This window comes from Hemitrygon akajei, chromosome 5, assembly GCF_048418815.1.
Source record: "Hemitrygon akajei chromosome 5, sHemAka1.3, whole genome shotgun sequence".
Taxonomy (NCBI): domain Eukaryota; kingdom Metazoa; phylum Chordata; class Chondrichthyes; order Myliobatiformes; family Dasyatidae; genus Hemitrygon; species Hemitrygon akajei.
Window position 1 is genome coordinate 9,264,198 of NC_133128.1, and position 23,815 is coordinate 9,288,012.

General features: G+C 44.9%; 1 protein-coding gene across 7 annotated transcripts in view; it reads left to right on the plus strand.

Moving 5' to 3' along the window:
• Positions 1-23,815, plus strand: part of nrip1a (nuclear receptor interacting protein 1a) — a 128,352-nt gene that overhangs the window by 67,002 nt on the left and 37,535 nt on the right. The window contains exon 1 of one of the 7 annotated variants that reach the window (XM_073044811.1): positions 830-850. The exons of the other annotated variants lie outside the window; for them this stretch is intronic. The gene's annotated coding sequence lies outside the window, so the exon portion shown is untranslated. Of the gene's footprint in view, positions 1-829; positions 851-23,815 lie in introns of those variants that run through there. 7 annotated transcript variants of the gene reach the window in all.

Sequence of the window (23,815 nt, forward strand, 5' to 3'; positions counted from 1 at the left end):
TTTAAGTTTCGGTGTTATCCCTTCAATGTCTCCTAATAAAAATAATACTGGACTATGTGGAAGTTGTACTCCAGTAATTTGTTCCAATAAAAGTCTTAGATTTATCCAAAATGGTTGAATTTTAAAACAAGACCAAGTAGAATGTAAAAAAGTACCAATTTCTTGATTACATCGAAAACATTGGTCAGACATATTTAAACTGGTGTACTTGATCACTATTGTAACAGTATGTTGGGCCCAGGACAGATCCTTTGAGATGTTGTTTGTCAGGAACTTGAAGCTGCTCACCCTTTCCACTGCTGATGTGGCTGGTGAGAAGCGCTGGTGTGGCTTCTCCTGACTTCCCATTCCTGTATGGGTGTAGAGGTGTGTGAATGTAGGGGTGGGATGGGTTTGTGTGCGTAGAGGAGGGATGGGTGTATGGGTGAAGGATAGGTGCAGGTGTGGGTTTGTGTGTGTAGGGGTGGGACGAGTTATGTGTGTAGGTGTGTGATGGGCTGAGCAAGTACAAGAATGAGACAGTGTGTGTGTATAGATATCTGACTGGCTGTGTGAGTGCGGGGATGGACTGTGTGTGTGTGTGTGTGTGTGTGTGTGTGTGTGTGTGTGTGTGTGTGTGTGTGTGTGTGTGTGTGTGTGTGTCTCTGACTGGAGGAATAGGACAGTGTGTGTGTACACGTGCACATGTGTGGGTTGTGTGTCTGTTCTCCCTTCACCCACCAGCTGTGAAGGTCATTTGCCTTTCCGTGGACTTGGGTTCCGCACTGCCTAACCAACTTACCCAGTGAGGTCATCAACCTGGCTGCTGGCACAACGATCCTCTGCGATGACAAAACTTCTAAAAATAAATGTATTGCAATTTTTATATATGTATATATATATATCATTTGAATCCTCTGTGCCGTTGGCCAGAGGCTTTGCAGAGTGATTGTCGATCTGAGCCTTTACTTCATTGAGTTTAATATCATTAAGTAGATGAAATCCAAAATGAAGTGGGCAATAAATATGAGATTGTCACTGATATCTCCAGCCGTGACTTGTCCCCAGAACACTGTGTCCCCTGTGGCTGAGGTGAAAGGTGGATGTGTAGGGAGGTAAGATTAGTTACCAGAGGGGCAGTGGGTGGGATGGGGAGGCTGGAGCAGAAACAACAGCTGAGAGAAGTTGGACTGAACGGCCTATATCTGGATGTAACATTATTTGCAATCGTGTGATTCTGGTTCATTTACTTATCACAAGTACATCAAAACATACAGTGAAATGTGTTATTTGCATTAACAGCCAACACAACTTACGGGTGTGCTGGGGGGCAGCCTGCAAGTGCCCCACACATTCTGGTGCCATTGTAGCATTCCCACGATGCTCAGCAGAACAACACAAGCAACAACAACAGTTAACAAGCCCCTTTCCCATCCACCCACTCACACACGCAGACAGTCCTCAAGCCCAGAACAGCCCGCCTCCAGGCCTCCAACACTCAGTCCCTGGCCCGGTCTCGTAGAGTGGTAGACATTTTGGACACCAGGGTCTTTGACCGTTAAGCTATGATCTCTGAACTTGCCGATTCAGTCTTCAGCTTTCAGGCTTTAACCTCTGGTATTGACCCCAGGACTTGCCTGCCGCGGAACTTTGAACTCTTTGCCTCGACCTCCGGACTGGTACAGATCTCTGGACCTGGTACTTGCCGATCTGGGGTTTGGAGTGCTGCCAGCCCTTGTTCCTGGGACCTGCCAACCCCGGTCATTGGCCACAAGGATAGCTGTTCTTTGTTCTCAGCACCTGCCGATTTGACATCCATCCAAGAGTGATGCTGGCTATTGACTGTGGAGCACTCTGACTTGGACACAATGACCAGCTCCTGTCCTGACTCATCATTTGCTACCTTTGATCTCTAACTTCCCCTCGTGCCTGTCAACCCTAATCTGACCCCTAACTACCCACGCTGCCCCCAAAAAAAACATCGTTACCTAAAAATAGCTAAGTCTGAACCACACCATTGCAGCTTGTCACCACCTTGACTGGTATGTTCAGTTTGATTTGAAACCCCATTTATCTCCCAAGCAGAAGCTTAAAGAAAATGGACTGAATGGCCTCTTTATGAGCACATCTACATGAAACACTCTCACAAGAAAATAGCATCCATCATCAAGAACCCCCCCCCCCCCCCACCCAGGACATGCTTTCTTCTTACTGATGCCATCAGGTAGAAGGTACAGGAGCCTCAGGACTCGCACCACCAAGTTCAGGAACAGTTATTACCCCTCAACCATGAGGCTCTTGAACCAAAGGAGATAACTTCACTCAACTTCACCTGCCCATCAGCGAAATGTTCCCAGAAACAATGGACTCACTTTCAAGGACTCTTCATCTCATGTTCTCGAAAATTATTGCTTATTTATTATTATTACTATTATTATTTCTTCTTTTTGTATTTGCATTGTTTTCTGTCTTCTGCATTCTGGTTGAACACGCTAGCTGGGTGGTCTTTCATTGATTCTGTTATAGTTATCATTCTATAGATTTGTTAAGTATGCCCATAAGAAAGTGAATGTCATGGTTGCAAATGGTAATGCACTAATTTTGATAAGAGAATTTACTTTGATCTTTATGAACGTAGAACCTACAACATAGAACAGTACAGCACAGGCCCTTCAGCCCACAAGGTTGTGCTGTACCAATTAATAATCAAATGGCAGACTGAACTAATTGCTTCTGCCTACACAATGTCCATATCCTTCCATTTTCCTCACAAGTGTCTCTTAAAAGTCTCTAATATTTCTTCTTCTACGACTACCCCAAGCAGTGTACCCACCACTCTCTGTGTAAAAAAAAACTTGCCCCTCACATCTCCTTTGAAATGGACGGAACATTACTTGCAATCGTATGCTCAGTTTCCTTTGCAAGCCCATTTATTTTCTGAGCTGCCCAACCCCTTATCACACACAACCTTTCTCTGCCTTCTGACGTGCTGCACAAGGGGACTGCTATACCTCAGTGCAGAGGAGCAGTCTGATCAGAATGAGCAGAGGAAGAGGGGCTGGGTGTCACAGTGGAGTGCTGGTGACACAACTTGTCTGACGTCGTGCATTGGCAGGTGAATTGCTCTGCTCTGCTTGGTGTCTATGCAAAGTAGAGGCATGGTAAAATGTTCATTTATTTGTTTTTTACGGAGTAGACACCACCAGCCCTTTCGGTCATGCCATCCAGCAATCTCACAATTGTAATCATGAGATCAAGTCAAGTCAAGTTTCTTGTCATTTCAACCATAAACTGCTGGTACAGTACACAGTAAAAACAAAGCAACGTTCCTCCAGGACCCTGGTGCTACATGAAACAACACAAAACTACACTAGACTATGTGAGACAGCACAAGGCTACACTAGACTACCTAAAACAACAAAAACTGCATTAGACTGTAGACCTGCACAGGACTACATAAAGTACACAGAACAGTGCAGGACAGTACAATAATTAATAAACAAGACAATAGGCACATTAGAGGACAAATTACAATATAATAATAAATGATGTAGATGTCAGTCTGGACTCTGGGTATTGAGGAGTCTGATGGCTTAGGGGAAGAAACTGTTGCACAGTCTGGTTGTGAGAGCCCAAATGCTTCGGTACCTTTTGCCAGATGGCAGGAGGGCGAAGAACATTTACAATGACCATTTATCCTACCAGCTAGTAAGTCTTTGGACTGTGGGAGGAAACCGGAACACCCGGAGAAAACCCATGGAGTCACGGGGAGAACGTACAAACTCGTTACAGGCAGCAGCAGGAATTGAACCCAGATTGCCTGTTTATGTAAAGTACTGTGGTAATCACTATGCTACTGTGCGGCACCTTCTGTGGCTATGTAGAACACTACAGCACCGTATGGGCTGTTCTAATGACAGAAGTTCAGTGATGGTCCATGCGCAGAGGGAGAGACAAGCACGAAATGGACAGATCACTGAGTTTTAATCAGAACTGTACAGAACAGTGGAAAATAATAAATACTTGGCCAACAAGGCTGCTAACTAAAAGCTCTCTAACTTAAAACTAACACCATGGCCTGAAAGCAGTAACCTAGAACTAAATTAATACCGCTCTTTTAACAGCGTCTATCTAAATCACTAATCTTCTTTCCCAGAATGTGGATTAAGGTAATCTGGGAGTGTTGTTTTTGCTGTGCATCGCTCATGACTTGACAAGGTTGAAACACAAGGAAGGGAGTGAAATTCAATTACAAAGAAACCCCAATTGGCTGGAATGTGAGCGCGGTCACGTGCGTGACTGCCGTCTTCTTTCAGCTGCCCACCTGCGAGAGCACCCAGACTCGGGGGCAGTGTCCGCAGTCGTAAAAGTTAATCCACTCTAAGATCAATCTAACCCTTCCCTCCCACGTAGACCTCCATTTTTCTGTCATCCATGTGTCTAACTAAGAATTTCTTACATGACAAGCATGAGAGTGTCTGCAGATGTTGGAAATCCAGAACAACTCACACAAAATACTGAAGGAATTCGGCAGGTCAGGCAGCAAATATGGGAAAGAGTTGATATTTTGGGCTGAGACCCTTCATTGAAACTGAGAATGAAGGGGGTAGACACGAGTAAAAAGGTGGGGATGGAGGGGAAAGAGGCTAGCTTGGAGGTGATAGGTGAAGCCAGGTGGGAGGGAAAGTTCAAGGGCTGGAGAAGAAAGAATCTGACAGGAGAGGAGAATGGACAATAGGAGGAATGGAAGGATGAGGGGATCCAGGGGGAGGTAATAGGCAGGTGATAAGAAATGAAAGGTCAGAGAGAGGAATAACAGAAGGAGGGTTGATATCTGTTCACCAGAAGGAGAAATCAATATGCATGCCCTCAGGTTGAAGGGTACCCAGATGGAATATAAGGTGTTGCTCCTCCACCCTGAGGGCAGCCTCATTTTGGCACAAGAGGAAGCCATGGATAGACATTTCGGAACAGGAATGGGAAATGGGAATAGGAAGTGACTTTACTGTATCTACCATGGAAGGACATTCCCTGCAATACTCTCTGTGTAAAGAACTTACCTCTGATATTTCCCCTATACTTTCCTCCAATCATCTTACAATTATGCCTCCTTGTGGGAAATTAAGCTATGAAGTTCTCACTTAAAGCAGGAATTAGAGCAATTGCTGATGCACAGGGGTGAGGAGGAAATGTCTTGTCCTGGGCTGGTGAGAGAATTCACGATCCTTCCCAATAACGGTGTAGGAGAATGCAGGTGAATGAGGGAGACCATGTCAAGAAACTGGAGCTGCAGCTCGATGATCTTCAGCTCATAGAGGACAATGAGGAGGTGATAGATAGGGAGGTGGTCACCTCTGAGTTGCGGGAGGCAGTTACCTGGGTGATTGTCAGGAGAGGGAGAGGGAATAGGCAGCCAGTGCAGAGTACCCCTCACTAATAAGTGTACCGTTTTGGATACTGTTGGGAGGGACGACCCACCAGGGAGAAGCTGCAGCGAGCAGGTTGCTTGTACTGCCTGGCTTTGTGACTCTGAAGGAAAGGGGGAGGAAGAGCGCAGTAGTGACAGGGGATTCCATAATGAGGGGGAGAAGACAGGAGATTCTGTGGACATGAAAACGACACCTGGATGGTATTCTGTCTGTCAGGTGTTAGGTTGAGCAATGTCTTGGATCGGGTCCATGGCATTCAACAGGTCTTAGTTCATATTGGTACCGTATAGGTAGGAAATGGGAGGAGGTCCTGAAGTGGGAATATGGGAAAAGATGAAAAGCAGGACCTCCAGGGTAGTAATCTCTGAGATTGCTACCTGTGCCACACACCAGTGACGATAAGAATAGCATGATTTGCCAGATGAATGTGTGGTTGAGGAACCAGTGCATGGGGGCAGAGTTTCAAATTTCTGAATCATTGCAGTCTCTTCTGGATAAGGTGTTGCCTGTACAAAAAGGCTGGGTTACACCTGAACCTGAGGGGGATTAATACCCTTCCGGGCAGGTTTGCTAGAGTTGTTGGCAGGCTTTGAACTAATTTGGCGGGAGAATGGAAACAGAGTGGTAGAGCTGAGGATGGGGCAGTTGGCGTACAAGTAAACACAGTGTGTACTGAGACTGTGAGGAAGGACAGGCAGATGATGAGGCAAAGTTGCTGTCAGTCAGATGAATTGAAGTATAATGTGGGGAAAAATTGTATAGGATGATGAATACAGGAATGAAGATGCTCTATTTAAATGCATGCAGTATACGGAATAAGTTAGCTGATCTTGTAGTATAGTTAGAGATTGGTAGGTACAACGATGTCACTGAGTCATAGCTGAAAGAAGATCATAGTTGGGAGCTTAACATCAAAGGATACACCTTGTATCGAAAGGAGAGGGAGGTAGGCAGAGACAGTGGTGTGGCTCTGTTGGTAAAACCTTAGAGAGAGGTGACATAGCATCAGAAGATGTAGAATCCTTGTGGGTAGAGTTAAGAAACTGCAAGGGTAAAAAGACCCAGATGAGAGTTATATACAAGCCTCCAAATAGTAGCCAGGATGTGGGATACAAATTACAATGGGAGATAGAAAAGGCACGTAATAAGGGCAATGTTAATGTTAATAGTAATGGAGGATTTCAATCTGCAGGTAGATTGGGAAAATCAGGTTGGTGTTGGATCACACGAGAGGGAATTTGTAGAATGCCTATGAGATGGCTTTTTAGAACAGCTTGTGGTTGAGCACACTAAGGGAAAGGCAATTCTGGATTTGGTGTTGTGTAATTAACCAAATTTGATTGGGGAGTTTAGCGTAAAGGAGCACTTAGGAAGCAGTGATGATAATACAGTAGAGTAAAGGGAATTACAGAGGCACGATTGAGGAGCTGGCCAAAGCTGATTGGAAGGGGACACTAGCATGGATGATGGCAAAACAACAGTGGCTAGAGTTTCTGAGGACAGTTCGATAGGCGCAGGATAGATACATCCTAAAGATGAAGAAGTATTCTGAAGGGAGGATGAGGTAATCATGGCTGGCAAGGGAAGTCAAAAGACAGCATAAAAGCAAAAGAGAGGGCATACAACATAATAGAAATTAATGGGAAGTTAGAGGATTGGGAAGGTTTTAAAAGCCAACAGAAGGCAACTAAAAAAAGCTATAAGGAGAGAGAAGATGAAATATGAAGGTAAGCTAGTTAATACTATAAAAGAAGATACCAAAAGTTTTTTCAAATATATAGAGTAATAGTGTGGTGAGAGTACATATCGCATCACTGGAAAATAACACTGGAGGGGAGGTAATGGGGTCAAAGAAATAGTGGAGAAACTGAATAATTTTTTTTGCATCAGATTTCACTCTGAAAACTAGCAGTATGCCAGAAATTCGAGAGTGTCAGAGGGCACAAGTGAGTGTTGTTGGTACAAGGAGAAGGTTCTTGGGTAGATGAAAGGTCAGAAGATAGGTAAATCACCTGGAACAGATGGACTACATCCCAGGGTTCAGAAGGAAGTAGCTGAAGAGATTGTGGAGGTATTAGTAATGATCTTTCAAGAATCACTTGATTCTGGAATGGTTCTGGAGGACTGGAACACTGCAAATGTCACTCCACTTCTTAAGAAGGGAGGGAGACAAAAAAAGAGAATTAGAGACAGTCTGAATTCAGTGGTTGGCAAGATGTTGGAGGCCATTATTAAGGATGTGATTACCTGGAGGCATTGTTTCCTTAAGGAGACATTTTGCCTGACAAATCTGTTGGAGTTCTTTGAGGAAATAACAGGCAGGATAGACAAAGGAGAGTCAGTGGATGTTGTTCTCCGGGATTTTCAGAAGGCGTATGAGAAGGTGATGTACATAATATTTAATAAGACAAGAGGCCATGGTATTACAGCAAAGATGCCAGCCTGGATAGAAGATTTGCTGACTGGCAGGATGGAAAGAGTGAGCTTTTCTGGATGGCTGCCAGTGACTAGTGGTTGTGTAGGGTCAGTATTGGGATCGCTTCTTTTCAAGTTATATCTGAATGAATTGGATGACAAATTTGATGGCTTTGTGGATGATACAAAGATGTGTGAGGGACAAGTAGTATTAAGGAGGCAGGGAGTCTGCAGAAGGACAGACAGATTGGGAGAGTAGTGTAGGGAAGTTTATGGTCATGCACTTTTGTAGAAGAAATAAAGGTGTAAGACTATTTTCTAAATGGGGATAAGATTCAAAAATAAGAGGTTGAGTCATTTGTGAGGAAGGCAAATGCATGCTGGCATTCTTTTCGAGAGGACTAGAATATAAGAGCAGGGATGTGATGTTGAGGCATTATAAGGCATTGGTCAGACTGCACTTGGAGCAGTTTTGGGCCCCTTGTAAATAAAAAGATATGCTGGCCTTGGAGAGGGTCCATGGGAGGTTCACAAGAATGACTCCAGGAATGAAAGGGTTAACATGTGAGGAACTTTGATGGTTCTGGACCTGTACCTGCTGGAGTTTTGAAGAATGAGAGGATATCTCAATGAAACCTATTCAATATTGAAAGGCCAGGGTAGAGTGGAAGTAGGGAGGATGGGGGAGTCTCAGACCGGAGGGCAAGCCTCAGATGCCACCAGAGAAATGTCCTTTTAGCACAGAGGTGAGAAGAAATTTCTTTAGCCAGTGGGTAGTGAATCTGTGGAATTCATTGGCACAAACTGCTGTGGAGGCCAAGTCATTGGGTATATTTAAAGTGGAGTTTGACAGGTTCTTGATTAGTCTGGGCATCAAAGATTATGAGGAGAAGGGAAGTGAATGGGGTTGAGCGGGATAATAAATCAGCCATGATGGAATGGCAGAGCAGACTCAGTGGGCTGAATTGCCTAATTCTGACCATAAGACCATAAGACAAAGGAGCAGAAGTTGGCCATTCAGCCCATTGAGTCTGCTCTGCCATTTCATCATGAGCTGATCCAATCTCCCCTTTAGTCCCATTCCCCCGCCTTCTCACCATAACCTGTGATGCCCTGACTACTCAGATACCTATCAATCTCTGCCTTAAATACACCCAATGACAGCCTCCATTGCCGCCTGTGGCAACAAATTCCATAGATTCACCACTCTCTGGCTAAAAAATTTTTTCGCATCTCTGTTCTGAATGGGCGCCCTGCAATCCTCAAGTCATGTCCTCTCGTACTAGACTCCCCCACCATGGGAAACAACTTTGCCACATCCACTCTGTCCATACCTTTCAGCATTCGAAATGTTTCTATGAGGTCCCCCCTCATTCTTCTAAACTCCAAGGAGTACAGTCCAAGGGCGGTCAAACGTTCCTCATATGTTAACCCTCTCATTCCCAGAATCATTCTAGTGAATCTTCTCTGAACCCTCTTCAATGTCAGCACATCCTTTCTTAAATAAGGAGCCCAAAACTGCACACAGTATTCCAAGTGAGGTCTTACCAGTGCCTTGTAGAGCCTCAACATCACATCCCTGCTCCTATACTCTATTCCTCTAGAAATGAATGCCAACATTGCATTCGCCACCTTCACCACTGACTCAACCTGGAGGTTAACCTTAAGGGTATCCTGCACGAGGACTCCCAAGTCCCGTTGCATATCAGAACTTTGAATTCTCTCCCCATTTAAATAATAGTCTGCCGGCTTATTTCTTCTACCAAAGTGCATGACCGTACACTTTCCGACATTGTAATTCATTTGCCACTTCTTTGCCCATTCCCCCAATCTATCCAAGTCTCTCTGCAGACTCTCTGTTTCCTCAGCTCTACCAGCCCCTCCACCTATCTTTGTATCATCAGCAAACTTAGCCACAGAGCCATCTATTCCATAATCCAAATCATTGATATACAACGTAAAAAGAAGCGGCCCCTGCACGGACCCCTGTAGAACACAACTGGTAACTGGCAGCCAACCAGAATGGGATCCCTTTATTCCCACTCTCTGTTTCCTGCCAATCAACCAACGCTCTATCCACGTACGTAACTTTCCTGTAGTTAAATTCTGTATTTAACTTTCCTGTAATTAATTCTGCTCCTATGTCTTATGGCCTTAAGTTTTAAGAAGCACATTGAAGTGTTGGAAAAGTTCTGAAAGTGAGTTACTGAGCTTAGCTCCTTAACAAGAGGTGAAATGTTTAAGGGGAACCTGAGTACGATGGTCGGAGGGTGAAATGAACTGCCAGCGGAAGTGGTGGATGCGATTCAGTTTCAGCATCTTAGTGTGTCCCAGGCAATCTGCAGGGATTTACCCGGCTGGGGTGATAGGGCCAGGGACGAAGTGAAAGTAATGACAGTTACTATGAGGAGCCAGAATGGGGTATAAGGTGACCAAACCAGATATAGGTTAATTGATAATTAGTTTATCATTATCACATGTACCAGAGCACAGTGAAACATTTGGTTTGCATGCCATCCTTACAGATCATTTCATCACATGAGTGCATCAAGGTAGAAGGGTAGTATTGGTTTACCATTGTCACATGTAATCTGTGGGTTGAAGGGCTGGAAGGGCCTCTTCCACACAGTATCTAAAATAAAAATAAAAATTAAATGTACCAAGATACCGTGAAAAGCTTGTCTTGAGACCGTTTATACAGATCAAGTCGTTTACACGGTGCACGGCCGGCTGTTGTTTTTGACTCCCCACTAATTTGGCAGCTCATCTGTGGCCTGACCTTGACTGGTAAAGCCTACCTCCAGCTTTTGCAGATCTGGTTGTCACCAGTGTTTGTGTGATCTCAACGAGGCTGTGATTTATTGGACTGATTGGACAAGAATTCAACACTGCATTGTGTGTCTTAACACCATAAGACATAGGTGCAGAATTGGGCCAGTCGGCCCATCGAGACTGACCCGCCATTCCGTCTGGCTGAATTATTATCCCTCTCAACCCCATTCTCCTGCCTTCTCTCTGTAACCTTTGATGCCCAAACTGATCAAGAACTTCTGCTTTACATATACTCAGTGACTTTAGCTCAAGAAATTCCTCCTCACCTATGTTCTAAATGGATGTCCTTCTGTTCTGAGGCTGTGCCCTATGGACTTAAACTCATTATTGTAAACATCTTCTCCACATCCTTTCAACGTTCAGTAAATTTCAGTGAGATCTTCTAAATTCCAGTGAGTACAGCCAAGAGCCATTAAACTCTCCTCATCCATTAACCTTTGTGGCTTCATGTCCCAGACTATTCCCGTAAGACCATGAGACATAGGAGCAGGATTAGGCCATTCAGCTCATTGATCTGCTCCATCATTCCATCATGGCTGATTTATTATCCCTCTCAACCCCATTCTCCTGCCTTCTCCCTGTATCCTTTGACACCATGACTAAACAAGAACCAACCAACCCCCGGTTTGAATATACCCAATGACTTGCCTTGTGGCAATGAATTCCACGGATTCACCACCCTCTGGCTAAAGAAATTCCTCCTCATCTGTGTTCTAAATGAGTGTCCTTCCATTCTGTTTCTATGTCCTCTGGTCCTAGGCACCCCCACTATAGGAAACATCCTTTCCATATCCTGAAGTCAAAACTTCTGGCTGCTCTCAATGTACTCTTTTTCTCGCCCAAGGGTGCTGGCTCACCCCATGCCTCTGTTGCCCATGAGAACACCACAGATCCTCCAGTGTATGTAGTGTCTCAGCTATGTACTTTGGAATGTTCCTGGTACAGAGTGGAGAAACAAGACGTTTCTAGTAGGTGGGTAGAAGCAGTTTATGGTATTGGAATTGGCTTATTGTTGTTTGTTGTTCATACAGATCAGATCATTACACAGTGAGCAGAGGTTGATTGGTTCTTGATTCAGAAGTGCATCAAAAGTTGCAGGAGAATGGGCTAAAGAGTAAATATCCATCAGCCATAATGGAATGGCGGAACAGCCTTGAAGGGCCGAATGGCCAGATTTTTCTCCTATGTATTATGGTCTTATAGGCCAAAGGGCCTTTACTATGCTGCACTATGTTCTACCTTATGTTCAATTTCAAAGAACAGTTGATGGTAATACTATGATTTGGCCATAAAAGAGAGTTGTGTTGCCCAGCACGTAGAGACTTTACCTTAAAAGCAAGGATGTAATGCTGAGGCTTTATCTCAGGTGAGGCCTCACTTGGAGAATTGTGAGCAGTTTTCGGCCCTTATCTAAGAAATGATGTACTGACGTTGGAGAGGGTTCAAAGGAAGTTCAGAAAAATGATTCTGGGATTGAAGGGCTTGTCATATGAAGAGCGTCTGATGGCTCTGGGCCTGTACTCACTAGAATTTAGAAGAATGAGGGGTGACCTCAATGAAACCTATTGAATGTTGAAAGGTTTTGATAGAGTGGATGTGGAAAGGATGATGGGTGACTCTTAAGACCAGGGGCACAGCCTCAGAATAGAGGGAGATGAGAACAGAGATGAGAAGGAATTTCTTTAGACAGGGTGGTTAATCTGTGGCATTCATTGCCAGAGGCGGCTGTGGAGGCCAAGCCATTGAGTATACTTAAAGCAGAGGCTGATAGATTCTTGATTAGTCAGGGCATGAAGGGTTACCGGGAGAAGGCAGGAGATTGGGGCCGAGAGGGAGAATGGATCAGCCCTGATGAAGCAGTGGAGCAGACTCGATGGGCCAAATGGCCTAATTCTGCTGCTATATCTTCTGGTCTTAGTTCAGAGATATTGCACAGATCAGTCATGCTTATGACTACTGAATGAAGAAATAAGCTGCACTGAATGAAGGAGCATTTCTGGCAGGGAGTTGTCCCTTTCATGACTGCTCCGGTTCACTGTGAGGTCATGAGGATATGCGGACGGGAGGAAGGAAATTCTTTCACTTCTCTGCAGAGCTGGGAACTGTGTCACCTTTCATCAGCTCAGAAGCTGACTTATCGCAAGGTTGCACTAACCTTGGCCATGACCGTGACATGCTGATTCTAGTGGATAATTGTGTCTCTCGCTCTGCGCTGGGATTTGGAAACCGCAGGCTGCCTTAATGTCCTTCGGTTTCTCATCTTCATTTGTGAAAGGACGGACGGGAAGGGCTCAGTGAGGAAGGCAAACTGTGGGGGATCCTGGGGAATACTGACAGAATGTACCTTCAGTCCCCAGACTGTGGATAGTTAGTGCTGGGATACTCTGCTGTAGTGAGAAGTGTATACGCACATGCACACACACACAGACTGACACATATACACACACACAGGCAGCTGCATTCTCCACTCCTGTTACTTATTCACAAACCAAAACACACACACACACACACACACACACACACACACACACACACACACTCACTCTGAGTTGGCACTCTGGTCAGTGGAAGCAGCCTTTCTCCATTGAAATTAGCTGAAACAAGAACTAAGAGGTCATTGGTTAAGGGTGAAAGTTGAAATACTTAAAGGGAACTTGAGGGGAAACATCTTCACTCAGAGGGTAGTGCGAGCGTAGAATGGGTTCTCTGCAGACGTGGTGGATCTGGGTGTGATTTCAACATTTAAGAGAAGTTTGGAGGGAAGTACATGGATGGGAGGGGTATGGAGGGCTATGGTCAGGGTGTAGGCAGAAGGGATAGGGCTGAATAACAGTTTGACATGGACTATATGGGCTGAAGGGCCTGGTTCTGTGTTGTAGCTCTCTATCACTCTACAGTTTTCATTGGAATGTGGAGGGGAACGCTGTCCCAATGAAGAGGTGCTATGCTATGCAACACTGTGGAGGCTGCAAGTCTATTGTTGGGCCTCGGGTGGAAGCTGTTAAGACAGTGAAGGAAGGAAGGGATTCATAAATTGGAGGGTGCAGCCTGGAAATAGGGGAGGGGTGGAATTGAGGTATACAACATCGTCCTGTGAAATTATCAGGACCCCAAGTGACTGCTAACTCAGGTGAGCATCTTGCTTGGTGTGTATGGTTCAGGATGAAGGGCCGGTCTAAAGCATTGTTTTACTCTGTGACTTCATTGAATGATGAAAGGCTGAGATAGAGTGAATGTGGAAAGAATGTTTCCTGTGATGGAGGAGTCTAGGACCAGAGGGCACAGACTTAGAATAGAGGAACGTTCATTTAGAACTGTGATGAGGGGGAATGTCTTTTTGCCGGAGGGTGGTGAATCTGTGGAATTCATTGCCGCAGACCGCTGTGGACTCCAAGTCATTGGGTATATTCAATGAAAGGTGATATTGATTAGTGAGGGAGTCAAAGGTTACAGGGAAAAGGCACGAGAATGGGGTTGAGATGGATAATACATCAGACATGATGGAATGGTGAAGCAGACTGGATTGCAGAATAGCCTAATTCTGCTCCTATGCCTAATAGTCTTATGGTTTATGATTCATCAGAGGAAGCGCCTGGTCATATTTCCCAAGTGATGGGATTTGACCCAGAAATGGTCGCAAACACACTTGACTGAAGTTGACTTGATTTTCCATTACTCAGCACTTGACACAAAGAACTAATGCTATATATTCCAACGTCAAGCCAAATATGACTCAATCTTGGCTGAACCATTCCTTCACTCGGTCAACTTCCTTAGTTTTATTGACGATGCTGGAATCTGGAGCAACGTACATCACTTTTTATTGATGCCTCCTATCTGGATGCATCTTAGTTTGGTAAGGAAACAGCTCTGCACAAGACTGTAAGAAACTGCAGAGAGATGTGGCTACAGCTCAGCGTATCACAAGAACCAGCCTCCCCTCCATGGACTTTGTTAATATTTCGTACTGCCTCAGTAAAGCAGCCAGCATAATGAAATCCCCCACCCACCCCAGATGTTCTCTCTTCTCCTCTCTCCCATTGAGCAGAAGATACAAGCGTCTGAAAGCATGTTCCACCAGGCTCAAGAACAGCTTCTATCTCACTGTTATCAGACACTTTAAATGGAATTATGATATTGTAACCATTAGTTGTACTTGCTTGCAAGAGGGGTAGAACTAACAGCTCAATATTCTAGGATACCTTTAGTTCTAGTCTTACTCAACCACAGTTTGCTGCTTGCTTGCATTTACCCCATCTACCTCATAATTTTGAATAACTCTATCAAACCCCCTTAAAACCAGCTGCTTGTAATTCCTGCTGCTTCATTATAGCAACCAGCATAATCAAAGACACCACCCACTCCCTTCTCCCATCAGGCAGAAAATAGAAAAAATGAAAGCGCTCTGTCATATATCAGGAGTTTGTTTTTCTTTTCCTAGTCCTGAATTAATGAGGTTCATTATGTTAGCTTTGATGCTGAGCTGCCTAATGCAAAGTAAGACAAAAAACAAGAATTCCAGAGTGGATGTGGAGAGATGTTTCCCCTATTGGGAGCTCTAGGACCAGAAAGCACAACCTCAGAATACAAGGACTTCCCTATAGAACAGAGATGAGGAAGGATTTTTTTTTAACCAGAGGATAGTGAATCTGTGGAATTCATTGCTACAGACAGCTGTGGAGATCGAGTTATTGAGTATATTTAAGCGGAGGTTCTTACATGAGAAAATCTGCAGATGATGGAAATCCAAGCAATGCTCACAAAATGCTGGAGGAACTCAGCAGGTCAGGCAACTATGGAAAAGAGTACAGTCAACCTTTCAGGCCAAGACCCGTCATCAGGACTCATAGGTTCTAGATTAGTAATGGGAATCAAGGGTTACCAAGAGGAAGCAAGAGTTCCAAATTCAAGATTGTTTAATGTCATTTCCATTAGTAAAGTCAAGTCAATTTTTATTGTCATTTCGACCATAACTGCTGGTACAGTACATAGTAAAATGAGACAACGTTTTTCAGGACCATGGTGTTACATGACACAGTACAAAAAACTAGACTGAACTACGTAATAAAAAAAACTACACAGAGAAAGCTACACTAGACTACGGACCTACACAGGACTGCATAAAGTGCACAAAAACAGTGCAGGCATTACAATAAATAATAAACAGGACAGTAGGGCAAGGTGTCAGTCCAGGCTTTGGGTATTGAGGAGTCTGACAGCTTGGGGGAAGAAACTGTTATATAGTCTGGTCGTAAGAGCCTGAATGCTTCGGAGCCTTTTCCCAGACGGCAGGAGGGAGAAGAGATTGTATGACGGGTGCATGGGATCCTTCCTAATGCTGTTTCCTTTGCGGATGCAGCGTGTAGTGTAAATGTCCTTGATGGCAGGAGGAGAGACCCCGATGATCTTCTCAGCTGACCTCACTATCCACTGCAGGGTCTTGCGATCCAAGATGGTGCAATTTCCGAACCAGGCAGTGATGCAGTTGCTCAGGATGTTCTCAATACAACCCCTGTAGAATGTGATGAGGATGTGGGGTGGGAGATGGACTTTCCTCAGCCTTCGCAAAAAGTAGAGATGCTGCTGGGCTTTCTTTGCTATAGAGCTGGTGTTGAGGGACCAGGTGAGATTCTCCGTCAGGTGAACACCAAGAAATTTGGTGCTCTTTACGATCTCTACCAAGGAGCCGTCGATGTTCAGCGGGGAGTGGTTGCTCCGTGCCCTCCTGAAGTCAACAACCATCTCTTTTGTTCACATTAAGAGACAGGTTGTTGGCTCTGCACCAGTCCGTTAGCCACTGCACCTCCTCTCTGTAAGCTGACTCGTTGTTCTTGCTGATGAGACCCACCACGGTCGTGTCATCGGCGAACTTGATGATATGGTTCGAGCTGTGTGTTGCAGCACAGTCATGGTACAAAGTAATTGTAAATCCAGATCTGATGCAGCACAAAAAAACACACACACTAACAAAAAATAACACAGTAAATATAAATATATCATATCGCTTATTTACATAGACAGATTGTATGTCATTAAAGTGAGTGGAGAGGAATGACAAATTCGATGGGTCGGCCTAGTTCTATTCCTATGTCTTCTGGTATCAACCAATTATCCCTGATTCCGGAAGTTAGGCTGCTGAGGAGATGGAGTGGCTGAGGGCTGTGGTGCGATGGGGTAGCAGGACTGAAGGCAGATCACTAACATAATGCCTCTCTGTGTCAGAATTAGCCCCGTGGATTCTGACATTAGACGCATCGGAAACCCAATATTAATAGGGTCCTGTTGAAATTACCATTGGCAGATGGGAGGTTAAACAGTGAGGTCACGATTGTAATGTAACACATTATGGGATCATCGATTGGGACAGCATGACTGGCTTATGTAGACAACACTATTGATCTCCGCAGTACAAATATTAAAATGAAGTGATAATAAGGAGTTGACTGCAGTCTCGTGCATGGCTGGAGTTTAAACACTTGCACCCAAATAACATCTAGATCTAGTCATGTGTCAGAAATAAAAGATGGGACAGATATATAGAGTGAAGCTCCCTCTACACTGTGCCATCACACACTCCCAGAACAGGGACAGTTAGATACAGAGTGAGGCTCCCTCTACACTCTCCCATCACACACTCCCAGGACAGGGACAGTTACATACAGAATGAAGCTCCCTCTACACTGTCCCATCACACACTCCCAGGGCAGGGACAGTTAGATACAGAGTGAAGCTCCCTCTACACTCTCCCATCACACACTCCCAGGACAGGGACAGTTACATACAGAATGAAGCTCCCTCTACACTGTCCCATCACACACTCCCAGGGCAGGGACAGTTAGATACAGAGTGAAGCTCCCTCTACACTGTCCCATCACACACTCCCAGGGCAGGGACAGTTAGATACAGAGTGAAGGTCCCTCTACACAGTCAAATCACACACTCCCAGAACAGGGACAGTTAGATACAGAGTGAAGCTCCCTCTACACTGTCCCATCACACACTCCCAGAACAGGGACAGTTAGATACAGAGTGAAGCTCCCTCTACACTGTCCCATCACACACTCCCACTATTTATATATGGTCATCCAGTAAGGAAGGGGGCAAGGAGGGATGAGGATGTCCTAGTCAACTTGCTCCTGGGGCTGGCGAAATCCGCCATCCGAGGGTCTTGGAAACGGGTGGCAGGAGGATCTCCCCGGGCAGACTGCCTGGCAATGTTTAGAGGGTATGTTCGTGCCCGGGTAAATATTGAAAAAGAACACGCGCAGTCCACGGCGACCTTAGAGGAGTTTCGAGACCGTTGGGCTCCGCGGGGTGTAAATGCCATCGTGGATAGAGATGGCAACATTTTGGTGTAATGTCTATTGTTTATTTGTAGTGAAGTAACTGTGTTTGCCACTGATTTGTATATATTGTATAGCACCGATATTTGTAATAAAGGATTTTGTAATAAAAAGGGCAGGGACAGTTAGATACAGAGTGAAGCTCCCTCTACACTGTCCCATCACACACTCCCAGGGCAGGGACAGTTAGATACAGAGTGAAGCTCCCTCTACACTGTCCCATCACACACTCCCAGGGCAGGGACAGTCAGATACAGAGTGAAGCTCCCTCTACACTGTCCCATCACACACTCCCGGGGCAGGGACAGTTAGATACAGAGTGAAGCTCTCTCTACACTGTCCCATCACACACTCCCAGGGCAGGGACAGTTAGATACAGAGTGAAGCTCCCTCTACACTGTCCCATCACACACTCCCAGGGCAGGGACAGTTAGTTACAGAGTGAAGCTCCCTTTACACCATTCCATTTAAGTCAGCTTGAACCAGTCTGGCCATTTGCAACACACATCTCTCATAAACAAAGCATTTCACCCACAAAACTGCCACTCACTGCTGAACACGAGGAAATCTGCAGATGCTGGAAATTCAAACAACACACACAAAATGCTGGTGGAACACAGCAGGCCAGGCAGCATCTATAAGGAGAAGCGCTGTCGATGTTTCAGGCCGAGACCCTTCGTCAGGACTCACTGCTGAATTTTTTTTGTTTGTTTGTTTATCGCACCATTTTCTATAAACTCTAGAGACTGTTGTGTGTGAATATTGCAGGAGATCAGCAGTTCAGAGATATTCAAACCATCCCGCCTGGCCCCAGTAGTCGAAGTCACTTATATCAAATTTCTTCCCCAGGCTGAAACTCTTCAACATGCTTTAATGCATTGAGTTGCTGCCACATGATTGGCTGATTAGATATTTGCATCAAGGAGCAGGTGTACCTAATAAAGTGGCCATTGTGTCTCTATGTCACTGATTTATGGGATAGATGGTCACTAACAATGCTGTCGTTCAGTGTCCCATTTTTGGGAGTGTTGTGGTTAGCACTCTTCCTTTTGGTGAAGATGCTTCTATAGTACTGTTGGCGAAGGAATGAAAGCCTGTAAACACAAGAGTTTCTGCAGATGCTGGAAATCCAGAGCAACAGACAAAATAGACCAGAAATATATTTCTAGGTCAGGCTGGTGTGCACTTGGAGAGTTACCTGCTGATAATGTTGGTCCACTGTGACTACTTCTTTGTCCTTGGTGGCAGCAGTCCTCTGAGCTTTGCCTCTCCACCGCTGATGAAAGGACTCAGCCCGCAACCTCAACTGTTTATTCCCCTCCATAGATGCCGCCTGACCTGTTAATCTCCTTCATAATTTTGTGTGCGTTGCTCAGGATTTCCAGCACCTGCAGAATCTTTTCTCTTTATTTTGGTTTTTCCCTCCCTCACTCCCCACTGTCTTATTCTGGCTTCTCTCCCTCCCTTCTTTTCCAGTCCTGATGAAGGATCTCAGCTCAAAATGCCGACTGTTTATTCCCTTCAATAGATACTGCTGAGTTCTTTCAGCATTCTGTCAAAGTAATTGTTCTTCTGTTTGTAGACAGGACACACTGCATCCATGGAGCTCCAGCAGAGGATGGAGTCCACATTCAGCGTGGAGGATGCAGTAGCAGTCAAGAGAAGATTGACTGATAGGCAGGAGGCACTGAGTGGGAATAAAGGGAACCTTTTCTAGTTGGCTGACTGTGCCTAGTGGTGTTCCACTGTGGCCAATGTTGGAACCTCTTCTTTTCACATTATATATCAAGGATTTGGATGATGGAATTGATGGTTTGGTGGCCAAGTTTGCAGATGATACCAAGATAGTTGGAGGCATCGATAGTGTTGAGGAAGCAAGGAGTCCACAGAAGGACTTGAACAGATTGTGAGAATGGGAAAAGAAGTGGCAGGTGGAATATAGAGTAGGGAAGTGTATGGTCATGCACTTTGGTAGCAGGAATAAAGATGTAGACTATTTTATAAACAAAGAAAATTTAGAAATCAGAAGGGCAAAGGGACTTGGGAGTCCTCTTGCAGGATTCCCTAAAGGTTAACTTGTAGGTTGAGTCGGTGGTGAAGAAGGCAAATGCAGTGTTAGCATTCATTTCAAGAGGACTGGAAAACAAAAGCAAGCATGTAATCCTGAGGCTTAACAGGCATTGGTCAGACTGCACTTGGAGTATAGTGAGCAGTTTTGGGTCCCGTATCTTAGAAAAGACATGCTAGCATTCCAGAGGGTCCGGAAGAAGTTCACGAGAATTATCGCAGGAATGAAAGCATTAATGCTTTCCAGGAGTGTTTGAAGGCTCTGGGCCTGTACTTGCTGGAATTTAGAAGGATGAGGTGAGATCTCATCAAAACCAATTGAATGTTGAAAGGCCTTGATAGAGAGGATGTGGAGAGGATTTTTCCTATAGTGGGGGATGCTAGGACTAGAGGGCACAGCCTCAGAATAGAGGGGCATCTATTTAGAACAGAGATGAGGGAAGATTTCTTTTGCCAGAGGATGCTGAATTTGTGGAATTACCACAGACAGCTTAGGGGGACTGAGTCATTGAGTATATTTTGTCTGGTGGTAGATGGGTTCTTGATTAATCGGGCAGTCAGTGGTTACAGGAAGAAGGCAGGAGAATGAGGTTGAGAAGGATAATTAATCAGCCATGATGGAATGGCAGGGCAGATTTGATGGGCTGAATGACCTAATTTTACTCCCATGCTTTACTGTGTTTGGTGTCAAACCGCTTGAGAGTTAGTGGAATGGATTTGGGGATTTATTGTCACATGTATTGAGATACAGAGAAAGCTTGTCTTGAACTGTGTACTGTTTATACAGATTAAATCATTACACAGTGCATTGAGCTAGAACAGGCCATTACAGAGATACAGATCTTTTCATACAGATAAGTTCATTACACTGTGCATTGAGGTAGAACAAGGTAAAACAATAACAATGCAGGATAAAATGTAACAGCTGCACAGGGTTACACTTTAAAGAGAAAGTGCAGTGCAGGAAGACAATAAGGTGTTAGATCCTAACGAGGTAAATTGTAAGATTGGCAGTCCATCTTGTTATACTAGGGAACTGTACAAGAGTCTTAGAAACATGGAAAACCTACAGCACAATACAGGCCCTTCGGCCCACAAAATTGTGCCGAACACGTCCCTACCTTAGAAATGACTAGGGTTACACATAGCCCTCTATTTTTCTAAGCTCAATGTACCTATCCAGGAGCCTCTTAAAAGACCCTATCGTATCCACCTCCACCACTGTCACTGGCAGCCCATTCCACGCACTCACCACTGTCTGCGTAAAAAACTTACCCCTGACATCTTCTCTGTACCTACTTCCAAGCACCTTAAACCGGAGCCCTCTTGTGGCAGTCATTTCAACCATGGGACAAAGCCTCTGACTATCCGCACAATCAATGCCTCTCATCATCTTATTAATGGCAGGATAGAAGATGTCCTTGAGCCTGGTGGTACGTGCTTACACTCTGTTATATCTTCCGCCCAGTGAAAGGAACTGTTCCTGCCTCCAACACCTCCTTCGGAAGCTCATTCGAGATACTAACTACTCCCGGCGTGAAAAAGCTACCCTCAGATCCCCTTTTAAGATTCTTCTCCCTCACCTTTAACCTTTGCTGTCTGGTTTTAGAGTCTGTGTTCATGAGTTGGATAAAAAGGGGGTAGAAGCTGTTTTTGAGCCTGCTGGTACCTGCTTACAGGCTTTTGTAGCTTCTCAAGTCAAGTCAAGTCGCTTTTTATTGTCATTTCAACCATAACTGCTGGTACAGTACACAGTAAAAACGAGACAACGTTTTTCAGGATCATGGTGCTACATGACACAGTACAAAACTAGACTGAACTACGTAAAAAAAACACGGAAAAAAAAGCACACACAACAACAACACTAGACTACAGACCTACCCAGGACTGCATAAAGTGCACAAAACAGTGCAGGCATTACAATTCTGAGAGCATTTTGCTGGTGCAGTCTTCATCTAGGCAAATGGACAGTATTCCATCATTTTCCCCTTTGCTACCTTGTAAGTGGTTCAGAGAGCTTCAGTGAGGCAAGGACAATTGGATTGGACATGGGGGTCGGAGATCTGTGCAGATCCAGAAGCCACAGCCCTGTGTTTGGTGAATTCTGGGGTCGAGGTCAAATCCATGATTGGTAAGTCCTGGGGTTGAGGCCCAAAGGTCAAACCCATGATCAGCAAGTACTGGTGTTGAGTTCTGAGGGTTAAACTCATGATTGGAAAGTCCAGCAGTCAACGCCCATAGTCCAGCAAAGTCTGGAGGGAAAAGCTGAAGGTTAAAAACTGAAGTTGGCAAGTCCTGAAGATTGGGTTGGCTTGTCCGGAGGTTTAAAGTCTTGATGTCTCTGATCCTGAGAATCCAGGGCCAAGGACTGGAGGTTAATGGCCTGATGTCTGAGAGGCTGAGGGTCCAGGGACGAGGACTGTAGGTCCAGAGGCAGCCTGTCCTGGGGTTGGAGGTCTGGCTGTGTGTGTGAGAGGTGGTTGAAAAGGACTTGTTTTCCTGTTGTTCTTGTTGTTGCTTCTGTTGTTCTGCTGAGCATTGTGGGAATGCTACGATGGTGCCAGAATGTGTGGTGACGCATGCAGGCTGCCCCCCAGCAGGTGTTGGTCTTTAATGCAAACGACACATTTCACTGTCTGTTTCAGTGTACGTGATAAATAAATGAATCTGAGCCAAACGATTGCAAGTAATGTTATGTCCAGAAATAGGCCATTCAGTCCATCTTCTCTCAGCTGCTGTTCCTGCGCCAGCCTCCCCATCCCACGGTCAGTGTACTCATTCCCTGCCCCACATCCACCTTTCACCTCAGCCACAAGGGACTCACAAAGCCCACACTCTCAGCAGAACGTGAGAGAATGTGCAGACCAGGGTTTTTTTTTGCCATAGACCAATACCATTAAGCAAGGGATCTGTGGACCCCAGACTGGGAACCCCTGCTGCAGAGGAAGTTTTACTTTGTATGGGTGTGTTTGAATAGCTGATTATATAGTGGATGATGGTTTTCTGTTTGCACCTATAATTCCTTTTTTCCTGTCACTGGGACTGAATGGGTGGGGTGGGAATGTGGATGTTCTGGGACCTGTTGCTGGTGGTTTGAACATTGATGGGTGAAGCGGTAGGGTAGTGTAACACTATTAGAGCACCAGCAGTAAGATCAGATTTAAATGCCCAATACCATGCATTTAAGGTGAGAGGGGGTAGTTTCAAAGAAAATGTACAAAGGCTGTTGTAAATCTAGTCAAGAAGAAAAGAAAAGCTTACGAAAGGTTCAAAAAACTAGGTAATGATAGAGATCTAGAAGATTATAAGGCTAGCAGGAAGGCGTTTAAGAAAGAAATTAGGAGAGCCAGAAGGGGCCATGAGAAAGCCTTGGCGGACAGGATTAAGGAAAACCCCAAGGCATGCTACAAGTATGTGAAGAGCAAGAGGATAAGACGTGAGAGAATAGGACCAATCAAATGTGACAGTGGAAAAGTTTGTATGGAACTGGAGGAGATAGCAGAGGTACTTAATGAATACTTTGCTTCAGTATTCACTATGGAAAAGGATCTCAGCGATTGTAGTGATGACTTACAGTGGACTGAAAAGCCTGAGCATGTAGATATTAAGAAAAAGGATGTGCTGGAGCTTTTGGAAAGCATCAAGTTGGATAAGTCACTGTAACCGGACGAGATATTCCCCAGGCTACTGTGGGAGGCAAGGGAGGAGATTGCTGAGCCTCTGGCAATGATCTCTGTATCATCAATGGGG